We start from the raw sequence: 14,931 nt of genomic DNA on the forward strand, positions 1-14,931 counted from the left end.
AAAAAAAAAAAAAAAAAGGAAAGCAGAAAAAGGAGAAAAACAAATTAATCAGAGTGGGAGGTGATGCTGGGGAAGACAGTTAAGTCTCTTCCCTTCCCAGAAGGAGATCCAACAGCAAAGACCTGGATGCAACTGACACTGCACAAGGGGCACACACCTGGGAGGCACACAACGGGGAAGGGAAGCTGGGAGTCCTCCAGTGCTACTAGTATGGCAGTTCTTACTTCCTATTTCCTTTCAGAAAGAACACAGAGAAGTTAACTGAAAGGAAATAAGCCATTTCAAATTCTGGTTTCTTTTTCCTAAGCAATACCAAATTTCATTATCACACTGATTCAGTAATTGAAATACTGCCTCAAGTATTTAAAAAGAAAACTACGTTATACACTATATTCAACTTTTTAAAAGCTATAATAATTAGGATTGGCAAGATGGATCAGTGGGTAAAGGTGCTTGTGCTAAGACTGATGACCTGAGTTTGATACCTGGGACCCACACTGTGAAAGGAAAGCACTGACTTCTGCAAGTCTCTGACCTCCAAACTAATGTTATGGGGCATAGGCATGGGTTCTCTCTCTCTCTCAATTTTAAAATATTAAAGAATTAAAGTTCTAATAATCAAGCCACTTTTGTGTAATCATTTAAACTTAGTTCAAAACTGTAAATAGTAACCTCCCCACTGTATCACTTACCAACTCCTTCCTCAACGTTCTAAAAGTAATAGGTTATCACTTAAAGCCTTCTTTCCCCTCCCTCAACAAATTTGATTCAGGATTCTGCAGAGGGAGTTTGAATTGAAGGAGCAATAGCAGGAGAGCATAATGCCTTAGGTTTAAAGGCAAGGGTGTCTTTAAGCTTCCCTATTGCCAATGTTTGAAAGTAAAAATGTGATACTGTAGTAATTAGCAAAACAAAGGCAGAAAGTGGGATCTTCTATCTTTATTCTTGTTCCCTAAAAAAAATCTAGAGCTGTTTACAGCACAAAAAAGCACTTTAAAGACTACAATAGGCACTATCTCACTTAGTAGTGAGAAAGCTGTCAGAAGAAATGCAGAAACGTAAACCTGAAATTCAGTTGTTTGTTGTACTACAGCAGAGAACTTTTACTAAAAGGTATCTGTTTTGTCATTTAATAAACACAGCACTTTAAAATTTTTCCAGCTTTATCCCCTGGCTAAGCACCATTCTTCACAATTCAGCATGAGCTGGAGACCGACTTTAGTATGTTTTGTTACCAATGCTGATGTGTCCATAATGTTCTCTTTATCATAAATGTTAAAAATTATTATTATTGTGTGTATAATATGGATCATGTTTGTGGATGGCACATATGTGTCACTGCACATGTATAGAAATCAAGAGGAAGGCTTTGGGGAGTCAGTTTCATCATGGGTTCTGAGGATTGAACTCAGGTTGTCAGATGTGTGACAAGCACCTGTATCTGCTGAGCCATCTTGCCAGCACAATACTTGTATTTTTTTAGAGCTAAAACAATAGAATACTCATTTCTTAAAATGAATTATATATCTTCTGTTAATTTCTTATAAAACAGGTTCCTGGACTAACAATGCTCTTCATCTAATGATGGTGCCAATGTAGAACACGCACATCTGATGGAAAGGTACTTTCAAATGACAATCTTTATTAGAAGCACATGTTCAGTCTATAGGACGTTCACATGAAAGTGAGTATATGTTTTAGTAAAATCTACTAGACAGAATTCATAAACTCCAAGGCACACCAGTTGGGCTTCATGAGTCTTGTTATCACTCAATCTTCTTGTTAAATTAAGATTTCAGTTCTCTGCTCACAAGTCTTGTTACCTACTGCCTAATTCTAGTCACATTCTTGGGAGTTCTATTATCCTTGTAGATTTACTCTTCCAATATCTCAGCCCCCTTTCCAGCCTAGTTTCTTCTCATTTCTTTAAGAATTTAAAAAGCTCTCTCTGATTCATATTTATAGTTTTAAGTTCAAATTCTGTTAGAAGGCTTATTTTCTGTTTGTTTAGAGACAGGGTCTCTCTCTCTGTAGCCCATGCTGGCCTTGAACTTGTGGCAATCCTCCTGTTTCAGAGCATTAGGACTATAGGCACAAACACCCTGCTCTAAAAGGCTTTTAACTAAGAAACAGCACCATTAGCCATACCCTTCCATCTTTGATGCTCCTTCCCAGGGATTCAAGAACATTACTTTAAATTCTTAACCATTTCTGTTGGTACTTTTTCTTGCTATTTCTAGATAGGATGTTCATACTACTCATTGGTCTTTGAATTTTAGACATTATCTGCTAGCTTCGTAATATGAAGATAATGGTTTTCAATGTTTTAGACCTTCCTCCACAAAACAGATAAAATGTATTTCCTGGTTAAAGCAGCATCTGTTCTTTTCACTCTAACCATGTGAATACTGTCCCCTGAGGTAAGCCATTTCCCTTTCTTATACAATCATGTTTTTCCTACAGTTGTCTTTTTTGTTAACTTGGTTTTCTCAGGAATCTGTTGCACTTTCCTCAAATGCTTTCAAAAGAACTGCAGAATGACTCAATAAAGACCAACAATGCCTACCCAATCCTACAACTTCCCTTTACATTATTCTAGCAATTTCTTTTTCTTGTTATGAAAATGTTCTATTTCATCCTTGTTTTTATTCTTTCAGAAAAGAAAAATTCCTGAGTTAGAAATAATTTATCCTGACAAGTTTGAGGGCATCACCCCACTATTTTCTAGCTTCAAGTATATCTGCTGAAAACTCTTAATACCATACCAATTTCCAGTCTTCTGTATGTGACCTATGTTTATTTTCTGAAGAAAGAAATAAAATAATTGCTTCTCTCCCCAGTCAGGCCTTTCTCCATTCAGTGCTATGCCCTGCTGATGCCCTCTGCCCTCCTACTTTCGTTTTCAACAGACACTAAATCCCCTTGAATTTGCTGCCTTCTTTTAATTTCCCATTTCGTTTCCTTTTATACGGACAGACTAAGCTTCAGTTTCCAATACTTCTATTGTAAGAATAATTTTTCCTATCAGTTTTTAATTTCTAAGACCATTTTATTTGCTCAATGCACAATTCTTTAAAAGCAACAAACTTTATAGCTTCTCAGATGTAAAAACTCATTTCACTGCAGACATAAACTTTTTTTTTTTTTTTGAGACAGGGTCTTATGTAGCCCAAAGCTGGCCTCAAACTCACTATGTAGCTGAGGATGATCTCAAATATCACGCAGATCCTCTTGCTACCATGTCCCAAGTGCTGGCATTACAGACACTCACTACAGTGCTTAGTTTGTGTGATGCTAGAGATGGAACTCAAGGCTTCCTGCATCCCATGCAAGCATTCTACCAACTGAGCTACTTCTCCAGGCCTAGAATATACAAATTTTTAAATTATTTTCTTCCCTTTTAAAAATATTTTTTGTTTTGGGATTGGAGAGACTGCTCAGTGGTTAAGAGCACTGGCTGCTCTTGCAGAGGACCCAAGGTTCAATTCCCAGCACACACATGGTGGTTAACAACGGTTGGCAACTACATTTCTAGGGGATCTGATGACCTCTTCTGACACACACAATAAAATATAAAAAAATATTTTGAGACAGGGTTTCCCTGTAGCCCCAGCTGGCCTAGAACTTGATACGTAGACTAGAGCAACCTTCATCTCACAGAGATCTGCCTGTCTCTGCCTCTGGAGTGCTGGGATTAAAGGCAGAGGCCCACTATGGCCAGGTGTTTTCTTCCTTTTTAAAGGTTTTAAACTATATTTGTTCTCAGCACCTTTTCAGCCTTCATCTCTAGAGCTCTGTTTTGCATTCAGACAGGAGCTCATGCTTCCCAGCAGGAGAAGCTCTATCTACAAGGCTTGGTTTGGAAACCAGTGGGCTTCACTTCGAGGTGAGAAAGCAGTGAGTTGTTTTTTTCTATGAAGGGATCCCTGAAGTCTGTCTCTGTAAGCTTCCTTCTGGTGTCAATTATCCCAGCGAGAAATGCTCCAGTCTTCTGCCTGTTACACATGCTCTACTGCCATGCTGAGGAAAACAGAATTGGGAACATCAAATTTTACCCTCAATATTCAGACTTTCACTTAGTCCTTACTTTTCAAAGGCATTTGTCTTTATTTTCAGAAGATAGCCCAATGTCAGCTATGAGTGAATCTCTCATTAAAATCTCTCCAAGCTCTAAACCTTTGGTTTTATCCAAAGTAGAGGACCCCTGACTGCTCAGAGTGAAGGAAGGCAACAGGGAGAAGCTGATACGCTGCCATCTTCAGCTACTGCTGCCCTTACTTTTGAGGGAACTGGCACCAGCACGGGCCGGGCTTTGAGCAGCTCTAGCCTAGAGCTGTGCTGTTGATTTATGTAGCCACTGATCTGAGTATTATGGCTGTGCCACAGACTGAACGTTAACAGTTTGAATACAATTGGTGACACAGTTAAAATTAACCATACCCCCTTTCTACCTTTTAAATATGGCTATCAAAATCTTTAAGTTAGGGTTATAGTTCAGATTTTTATTTCTACTGAGTAGGACAGCAGAGGTTCAGAGGTGGAGACATGCTAAAAGATGCTAAATCTGATCCATGACCAGCTTCTGTAAGGACTGGAACTAAGTATGTTTTTTTCATTTTAAAAGGGTTTTTTAAAAACCAGAACAGGTTTGGCATGGTGGTATATATGCCTTTAACCAACATCACTTTGGAGGAAGAAACAGGCAGATCCCTATGAGTTTGACGCCAGCCTGGTCTACACTGTGAGTTGAGATTCTGTCTCAAAAAAACCAAAACAAAAATGGATCAACCAACCAACAAAAAACCCAAGTCAACAAACACAAAAGACCACACAGAACATTTGACTGAAATTATGAAATCTGAAAAACCAAAAATATTTTCTTTTTGGACCTTTTCAGAAAGTTGACTGACCCTCCTTAGTTTCTAGAGCAGTCAAGATAATAAATGATAAACCATTCATGACATGAAAAGTCATCATATTCAAGAAATCTAAAAGTTTCTTTTCTGTGTTTACGAATTCTGTAGCTATTTTTTTCTGCCAAGCAAATTATACTTGAAAAATGACTGTTTTACAAAATGCCCAAACCTAAAAACTACTTGTCTTACACAGCTCTTCATAAGTAAGCTGTATGAACAAGTAGGGCACGCAGAAAACATATGCACTCACCAGGGCACATAGGCAGCTTCTAACATTCAATCCCTGGTCCAGTTCCATGGACAGAACATGCAATTTAGTTCTTTCTTCTTAATCTGGAGACTATTACCAGATTGCATTATGACAAAACATTGTAATTTAAAGGAAAGTTATTAGAAGCTGGGTGTGGTGGTGCATGCCTTTAATCTCAGCACATGGGAGGGCAGAGGCAGGTGGAGCTCTATGAATTCGAGGTCAGCCTGGTCTACAAAGTGAGTTCCAGTTCAGCTGGAGCTACAGGAAGACCCTGTCTCAAATGAGACCCTGTCTTTCTTCAAAGACAGTACAAGTTTTGGTTTTTTTTTGACATGGAAATGCTATGGGGACGGGGAGGGTGTAATGGGGGAAAATACAAATGCTGATGGCTGATAGTAAAATAGTGATTTAGAGAATAATTCAGCTAAGATTCGAGAATGCACCTCAATATCTTAATATTTACAATGTTACATTTGAGTTTCTTTGTTGTTAAACTTGGAAATGTATTTCTGATAGAACAGAATACAGTGTTATACAGTTACACAAGGCTACATGAAAATGTTAAATGTCCATTGTATTGCTTCTAGAATGAAAGTTCATCATCTCTTACAATCTTTCACATTTCTACATATGCTTAGCTATATTTAAAACAATTTTCTTGGGGGCTGGAGAGATGGCTCAACGGTTAAGAACACTGGTTGTTCTTGCAGAAGACCCGGGTTTGAATCCCAGCACCCACACGACAGCTAATAACTGTCCGTTAATGCCAGTCCCAGGGGATCAACAGCCTCTTTTGACCTCTGTGGGCACTGCATGACACAGGTGCACTTACCTCATGCAGGCAATACACACATATACATAAAATAAAAATAATAAATAAAAAAAAATTTTCTTAAGTTATTCCTTCCCCTAAGGAACAGTAATTTGAAATTGGTTTTATAAAGCATTTGTAAGTTAAACGGTACTTGTTAAAAACTTGTATTGAATAGGATGATTAATCAGAATTAAGAAAAAAGAGGTCAAATTCCATTACTATAAAAATTTATAAATATGAAAAAATTAAATGGTACAAAGGCTCTCTTAAGCCCAAATAATATCTATTTCACATTTTCTACAAAGCAAAACAATTGAAATAGTTCCTAGGAGTTCACTGCAATGGGACTTAACCCAGGCTTTATGAGAAATAAATTAAATTCATTAAGTTTTAAGACAATATTGCATGCCACAGTGGGTAGAAAGACTATAGCCTAACTCAAATCCCTCCTCTATTGTTCAGTATAACTAGATTCAGCCACAATAATTCCTTTCAAATATAAAGCCCTTTAATGACAGTAACAAAAACCAGGACATGTGGACCAATTAAAGTATTTCTATGCCACATCAGTATTAAGAGACTGAAAATTTTATTGATATTTTGCTGGCATTTTGTTGTTTGAAAATGATAAAGTATTACTAATACTAAGGCTGGCTCACAATTCTAAGGATGCATGGCTGTCATAGTGATAAATTTCAACGAAGAACCTGAGAATCACCTTTTTTATAAAAATTAATTTCAATTGTTTTTTTTTTTTTTTTGGGCTTTTTGAAACAAGGCTTTCCTTTTTCCCCAGCTGGCCTGGAACTCACAATGTAGAGCAAGCTGGCCTTGAACTCAGAGATCCACCTGCCTCTGCCTCCCAAGTGGTGGGACTAAAGGCGTGCACCACCACCACACCCAGCCAGTTCAATAATTTTTACATTGTATTGTGACCTTATCTACAGTATCCAATTATTTAATATTAGATCAAATCATATACAATAGAGCTATATAAACTATGGTTTTAAAATGATCATACAATTCAACCTCACAAATAACACTCTTACAATGTATACAACCTATCAATAAAGGAATCTATATGTGCAAAGAACTACAGAGCTCTGGGTGAGTTATACTTCCACTGAATCAGTTATAAGTTCCAAATGTGTTCATACCACTTATATTATAGAATTTAACTAATGCTAATTAACATTAGTGGTTCATGGAAGGATTTGGAGTCTAAGTTGAATGAATTTGAAATACTTAATGAAAATAGTTCAATATATAAATTGAAAAATGTGTAGTAAAGAGTTCTAAAAATTCTAAATTTAGACTATATCAAAAAAATTTAAATTCTAGGTTGGGTTTGGTGGCACACGCCTTTAATTTCACCATTCATAAGGCAAAGGTAGCTGGATCTCTGTGAATTTGAGGCCAGCCTGGTTTACCTAGTGAGTTCCAGGCCAGACAGGGCAACATAATGAGACCCTGCAGAAAGAGTCCACACTCTTTTTTTTTCAGCTTAAACCCAAACTAGCCTTTTAGATGCTACGTTATGACATAGTTTCTGCAAGATAGACAATATGGACCTGCAACTAGACAATCTATTCTCAAAGGGCCCAGTTCCTTAATCAAAGGGCTGAAAAGTCCACAATACAATCTTAGTTAAAAAAAAAAAATCTTTATGAGTGTTATGCCTGCATGTATATAAGTGTACCGGTGTTACGAAATACCTTTGGAGGGCAGAAGAGGGTGTCAGATGCCCTGAACTGGAGTTATGAATGGTTGTTAGCCACCATGTGGGTACTGGGATTTAAACATGGGTCTTCTGCAAAAACTGCGAGTGTTCTCAACCACTGAGCCAACTCTCCAGATCTGGTATTTTACTTATTATTATTATTTATCTTTTTGAGACAGGGTCTTCCTGTAGCTCCAGCTGTCCTGGAACTCACTATGTAGACCAGGCTGGCCTTGAACTCACAGAGATCCGCCTGCCTCTGCTTCCCAAGTGCTGAGATTAAAGGCGTGTGCCACCACGCCCGGCCTACTTATTATTTTTATGTTTTGTGTATGTATGTATTGCCTACATACTGTGTGTAAGTACACCCTTTGTCTTCGGAGGTCAGAAGAGGGCATCGGATCCCATGGAACTGGAGTTAGACAGTTGTTATCACCATGTGGGTGCTGGGAATCGAACCTGGGTCCTCTGTAAGAGCAGCCAGTGCTCTTAACTGCTAAGCCATCTCTCCAGTCCCATAAAAAATGTTCTTAAATGTGGTTTCTTGAAATTAGGCATATGGTTACACACCCATTCTTGCCCGACCATCTTATTGGAAGTAGTGTTGTAGAGAAACAGTAAACTTAGTCTTATGACCCACTGGGTGCAGCAATAGCAGAAATTACAGAGTGTCATGCAGGCTTGAGGGGTTCTGAATTTTACAGTAGACAGTCACAGAGTATAGAGTTTAATACTGAGTGGCTGGAAAGGAGACTGAATGCTAGCTTCACCACTTCAGAATGCCATGGGCTTCAAGTGTGTTTCTACACATTTCTGAACCTCAGTCTGCCTCTTGGGACAAGGAGGCAGTGCACTGATTAGATCTGAAGCTTAGAACTCACATAAACATATGTTGGTAGGTGAACATATGTTGTGCAATGCCTGTGGAGGTCAGAAGAGGGCGTCAGATCCCCTGGAACTGGAATTACGGACTGTTGTTAGCTACCATGTGGGTGCTGGGAATCGAACCTGAGTCCTCTGTAAGACCAGCCAGTGCTCTTAACTGCTGAGCCAACTCTCCAGCTCCACAAATCAGAAGTTTTAAAATGTTACAGTTTGACCCAGCATGTTTAGTTTTTAAATTTTTCTTTGAAAAAAAAAAAACAATTCTCCCAATCAGGTGCAGTGGCACAGCCCTTTAATCCCAGCAGAGAAGGCAGAGGCAGGAGGATCTCTGAGTTTGAGGACAGCCTGGTCTACATGGTAAGTTTCTAGCCTGCTGGCGCTACAGAGAGAGCCTGTCTCAAAAAGACCACATTACAAATGTCAGTATCTTCCTGTGTAGAATAGACCTGCCAGACTGAAAGTTCAGTCAATCATTCAAGTTTCTAGGAAACAGTATGAGATTTCAACGTTCCTTAGTAGTTGAAGCTACAGTTCATCTACAACATAAACTCAGGATGGTGAATCTTGGACTAGGTCCAGCAATGTAAAACTTACTCCTCTGTGCTTTAAAATTCCTTTTTAGTTTATAAAATATTGCTACAATTTAAATTTCATTCTATAATACCGTACACTTAAAAACCATAAAATCCTAATAGGCTATGCCTCATTTTCTATGGAAAAATAGCTTATGTAATATACTAACAACCATACCAATTCATTGAAATGTTTCTTATCTGGGCAGCCTCATTGGCAGATATAGGCTGCAACACATGCTTTAGATTTATATGGACTTAACATCATATTCAAGCATTCATTAGCTAGGTGAGATGTCTCAACCTTGCCATCTAAAAATAGGAACAACTATCACCTCTCTTACAAGGGTAACATGATATTAGGCAAATACAGCTTCCAATGTATAACCAATCTAAAGTAGTAGATTCCAATGTATAACCAATCCAAGGCAAGAAATGGTCACGTTAATGAGAAAAGCAAAGGCAAGGCTGTGGTTATGTATCTGGGGAGTTCGTTGGTGAGTTCTCTTGCCTTTATCTTCCATCTCCAGGGAGGAAAATCCACATGTGACTGTGTGTGATTAGTACCGTCAGCAATGCCGTTGGGTCATTCATCCTAGAGCTCGGGGCACCTCCATCCCTACAAAACTCTGTACACCAATAGACAGCTAGAACCAAACAAACCAGATAGCCAACAGACCAAGTAAGTTTCAGTTGAAGAACTTAGAGGATAGTTTGAAATTCAGAAAAGTATCTCCAATTTAGGGAACGGTTCAACAGTGAGCACATTGTAGCCCTGCTAAGAATTTACAAAGAATACAGTGAGCAAATGTGGTCTGGACCATTTCCTTCTTTAGGAGGGAGAACAACCTTAAAATGCCAGCAATTTAAATAAGGCATCAAAAGTACTACAAAGACTTATCTAAGAACTAGTGTTTCTGACAACACTTTCACTTTTTATCTAAAACTGCTTAGAATACATTTACTATTCCTTTACAAACTTAAGGATACCACTCTTTTAGGTCAAATTTTAGCTCTGAAGAGAAATAACTGGTTTCAAATAATTTGACAGCTTGCAATAAATCAAAGAAAGAATCACTCAACCCGGATGGCTCCTTTTCATATTTATTTATTGTTTGGTGATCTGGCTTCTCTAGCACAAGAAAAAAAAACAAAAACAAAAACTAACATCTTAAAATTAGTCTGTTTTTTAAAGCACTATCTGAGAAGGGTACTAGAAGAGGTAAAGGCAAACAGGATGTTTAAAATTAATTTAATAAAAGTGCAAAGAGAAGTACACTAGCTACAATTACAGACCGTAAATTCCAAGTAAAACACCTTATTTTGTCCCAGACATCTGCCTGCTGAGTGTGTCACTACGTCAGGCTAAAGAGACTTTTTAAGCACTCACTTGAACATGTGCTGAATACTGTACGTAAAGAACATCAGGATGAAGTTTTAACTACATTCTTACATGAGAACATTGCAGCTCCTGCTCTGTGTCTATCTATTCTAAACTTGCTCACAGTTTAAGCAAACTACTCTCTGGACAGCAACTGCCCAGCAGCTTAGGAACTGAGCGTGAGAAGGTGGGAGAGCAGCTGGACAGAAGGGCTGAGTGACAGTACACCAGCAGGGTTAGAGAAATGGCTAGATTTTTAGAAAAACATCATCAAAAGTGACTCAAGAAATTAAAAAAAATCAGTATCCTATGACCTCTGAAGATTCTGAATCAGTAATTTAGGATCTTCACACAAAGAAAGCAGTAACTCAGCCAGGTGTTCTGGGTAGAAAAAAGTCATTCTAACAACTCTGATTTCTAATTACCAATGGCCAGATCAAGAGGTCACATGAGGTCCAACAACCAGCTCCATAAGCAAAAAGAAAAAATAGAGGTAAACAATCTGGAAAATAAACAAAACTCTTCATTTTTAGGCAACATGATTGTCTACATAGAAAATTCTAAGGAATCCTTAAAATAAATAAAACTAAATGAAATGAACCCAGTTAGGGTCTCAAGATTCAAGATAAAAACACGAAAATGGGCAGCATAACCATATACGAGTAACAAATGTGGAAACTGCAATGGGAAGAAATACAACAAACAATATGACCACAGAGGGTAAGGAGGCCGGAGGACAGATTTTTTTTTCCCCTTAAATAATTTCTTCGGCAAGAGTCAGCTCTGTATGCTCCAGAGGTCACTGGTAGGCCCACCACTGCCTTTGTACTTACCCCAGGAGTAGTAAACCATAAGCATGAGGCTCTACAGGCTACCCCACCACCACAAAGGCCCACCCCTTCTCCATCTCTACTGTCCTTCCCCAAGTCCAGTCTTCATCACTATTATACAGATAAGCTGTTAACAACTACCTGCCTAGTCTGCCTTTCTCCACTCTCATTCCTTTAGAAATTCTCCATCATGTTAATCCTAGAATTACATAGGAAATCCCCACCTCCTCCAAATAATGGAGTCTATGTTCACTTCTTCCACATTGAGAACTGGGCAAAATGCCAGGCATGGTGGCACATGTCCTTAATCCAAGCACTCAGGAGGCAGAGGCAGGCAAATCTCTGAGATTGAGGCCAGCAAACAAAAACAAAAGAAGAACTGGACAAAAACAGGAGCAATGAACCAAGTAACAGTATTATAATTTAGGAATATAAAGATAATACAGGTGAAATGGTACATCTGGAAAATGAAGGTGACCAAAGGTATGTACAAAGAGTCTTTCTCTGAAGTAATTCCGACAGGTCATTCTTAAATCTTTTCTTGTGATTTTTTAAAATACCAGAATTAAGCTGGGCGTGGTGGTGCACACCTGTAATCCCAGCACTCAGGAGGCAGAGGCAGAGGCAGGTGGATCTCTGTGAGTTCAAGGCCAGCCTGGTCTACCTAGTGAGTTCCAGGACAGCTGGGGCTACAGAGAGACCCTGTCTCAAAAAGAAAAACATAAAAAATGAAGTAAAATAAAAATTTCTAAGTTTAATGCCATCTGCAAAAATACCTAATAGAAGCAATATTGTTCTTTCAATACAAACTTTCCCTTCCTGTCTCCTCTGCTAAAGAAACTTCCTATAATTTCCCATTAAACACAGCTTTACAACAAGGGCTCTTTTATGAAACAGTTTCAAATATGAACCAAGCAGCTTAAAGTAGAATTAACTCTCAATATTCTGTGATAATAAAAACTATACTGCTTCATGAACACAAAAATCTTGGATAGTCAGTCAGATTGTACTGAAACAGCTCATATCCCAAATGTTTGAGGTGTAGAAGGTAAAAACTCTTGCTTGTAGGTAATCCTGGGAACCTACTATATGGCTTATTTATCCATTTTATTAAATAACATCACAGTCAAACTTTCCAGTTATACACTGATCTAACAGAGATGAACTACTCTACAACTGCTATGCCCCAAGTACATATCAGAACTCATAAATAAACATAAATCAAGTTTTAAAAAATCCTGATTACCTCGAGGGAGCAAGTTTAAAGGACTCTTTCGTCATTCATAAGGGTTTTCTATGGCCATAAAAATATTATCAACACCATACCTAAACAAAGACCTACAAATAAAAAATTCTTTGTACTTACTGCCAAGATATCTCCTTAAAACAAAAAGCAACAAAAACCTACCTATGTTTCCTATAGGCAGGAAATAAGAAAATGAGAATCTATTGTGTTTTTAAATTTTCTATGGTCAACAGGAAGTCTCAGTGAACATCCTTAGTTTAATTTCTTTCCCTCTCTTTGTTTTTTGGTTTAAATTTCTGAAATCTTTAGAACTTTTAATCAATTATTATACTAAATGTCCAAATACTGGCTTGTCAAATCACTCCAACACCTCTTTCTGAAAGTAGATGGAAATAAAAAGAAAGTTAATAGCAATGTTTTCTCAAACAAAAACCTTACACTTCTGGGTAAAAAAAAACCCAAGTAATATAAAATTGTTCTGGTAAGAGGAATGGGTAAGAATTTTAATGGATTATAAAAACAAATACAACCTATCATTTAAAAAGAGCAGAAACAAAACAAAACAAAACCACTGAGCACAGTGGCATAGTCCTCTAATTCTAGCACTCAAGAGGCCAAAACATCAGGAGTTCAAGGCCTACTTGAGCTAAATGTTTTAAAAAACAAAATTTTTAAAATTTATAGGATGGATGATATCTTAAAGGGATGGGAAAACCTATTTAAGCAAAACGAATGAGAAAGAAATCAAAAGGAAAAGAAATGTCCAAAGGTGTAAGGAAGCTGGGAGTGGTGGTGCAGGCCTGGAATTCCAGTACTTTAGAGGCTGAGTGCCAAGGTAGGATGAATCCAAGTTTGAGATCAGCCTGGACTACACAATGAGAATCCACCTTACAAAGACTGAACGATATAAAATTTTAAGACTTATGCGCAATGAAACATGGGCCCCGAGCAAAATTATAAGGTAGTAAGTTGAGTAAAACATTTTCAACACATGAAAATGTGTTAATATGACTAACTTATAAGAAAAAGAAAAAAACCACACACTTCAATAGAAAATAGCAAGACATATCTAGAAAAACCACAAATCAAATGTACACTTGATCAGTAAATAATTGAAATAAGCTCATTCCTAGAATTTGTTAAAGATACCAAATTAAAATGTGATACAAGATTTTTACTTATCAACTTGGCAACATTTGATTTTCTTTCTTTTACCTTTCCATTAATTTCATATGAAAATTAGGATGTGCACCTGGAGGTCTGCGGACAACTTACAGGAGTGGGTCTGAAACTCTGATTGATCATCAGGCTTCTCACTGGACCTTCGTTTACATTTTAATGGACTTCTCTAGCATGAGTATTGGGAAGAGCATTTTCAAATACAAAATGAAATTTTAAATCCCCATAGCATTTCAAAAGGTTAATTTTGTACCCTGTATCAAAGCTTTAACTGAACATTTTTACTTTCAGCTTCATTACAATTTTACTCCAAGAAAATAATAATAAGGAATCAAGATTTATATACAAAAGATATTCACAGCATAGCAGAAAAACACTGGCAATAACTGTTATGACTGGCTGAAATATTCTGAAATACTTACATGGACAGGAATGCATGGTTTTAGATCACTTATTATCTGGGATATGTTCATGATATTTTAAAAAAGGTTATAAAATAGCACATCCAAACTGATTTCAAAGCACACATATACATGAACATGCCTTTTTAAAGTTTGCTGTTGTGTGTGTGTGTGTGTGTATGATGTGTGAAAATGAGGGCACAAATGTTCCTGGCGCACATGTAGAGGTCACAGGACAATCTTGGGAAGCAGGTCCTCTCCTTCCACCGCGGATTCTGGTGACAGAACCAACACCATCGTGCTTGTACTCACTGACCCATCTTGTCTTTTTGGTTGTGAGCCTGAGCCTCTGATGATTGTGCCAGCTCTCCAGCCCCTACTGAGCCCATCTTAATGGCCCACAGATCTATTTTTTAAGAACTTATGGATAAAGAATACCACTGTGATTATCTCTGGATAGTTTCTGACTTTTGTAATTTCGTTTTCTTTTTTAAATTTCTAAACATGAGATTCAATATATATTAATTTCCAAGTTGGAAAAATGTGTTATTTAAAATAGAAGTATATCTTGGAGAAGACTAACCTAATTTTCATATATAAACTCATAGTTATATGTAAAATTCAGGATAAATAATAAAGTATTAGAAAAAAATTTTCAAAGAAAAAGTAGGCAACAAGGAGGGACAAAAGAGAAGAGGACCAAGGGGTCAGAGGCACAGGGCGATTAATGGAGA

At 37.5% G+C, this 14,931-nt stretch overlaps 1 protein-coding gene across 12 annotated transcripts in view; it reads right to left on the reverse strand.

Annotated features, from left to right (window-relative positions):
- Window positions 1–14,931, reverse strand: part of Socs5 (suppressor of cytokine signaling 5) — a 49,258-nt gene that overhangs the window by 3,810 nt on the left and 30,517 nt on the right. For 4 of the 12 annotated variants that reach the window (XM_029558665.1, XM_029558664.1, XM_029558662.1 and 1 more), the window contains one exon: window positions 158–234. The exons of the other annotated variants lie outside the window; for them this stretch is intronic. The gene's annotated coding sequence lies outside the window, so the exon portion shown is untranslated. The remainder of the gene's footprint in view (window positions 1–157; window positions 235–14,931) is intronic. 12 annotated transcript variants of the gene reach the window in all.

This window comes from Nannospalax galili, unplaced genomic scaffold (assembly GCF_000622305.1).
Source record: "Nannospalax galili isolate Female #2095 unplaced genomic scaffold, S.galili_v1.0 scaffold286, whole genome shotgun sequence".
Lineage (NCBI taxonomy): Eukaryota > Metazoa > Chordata > Mammalia > Rodentia > Spalacidae > Nannospalax > Nannospalax galili.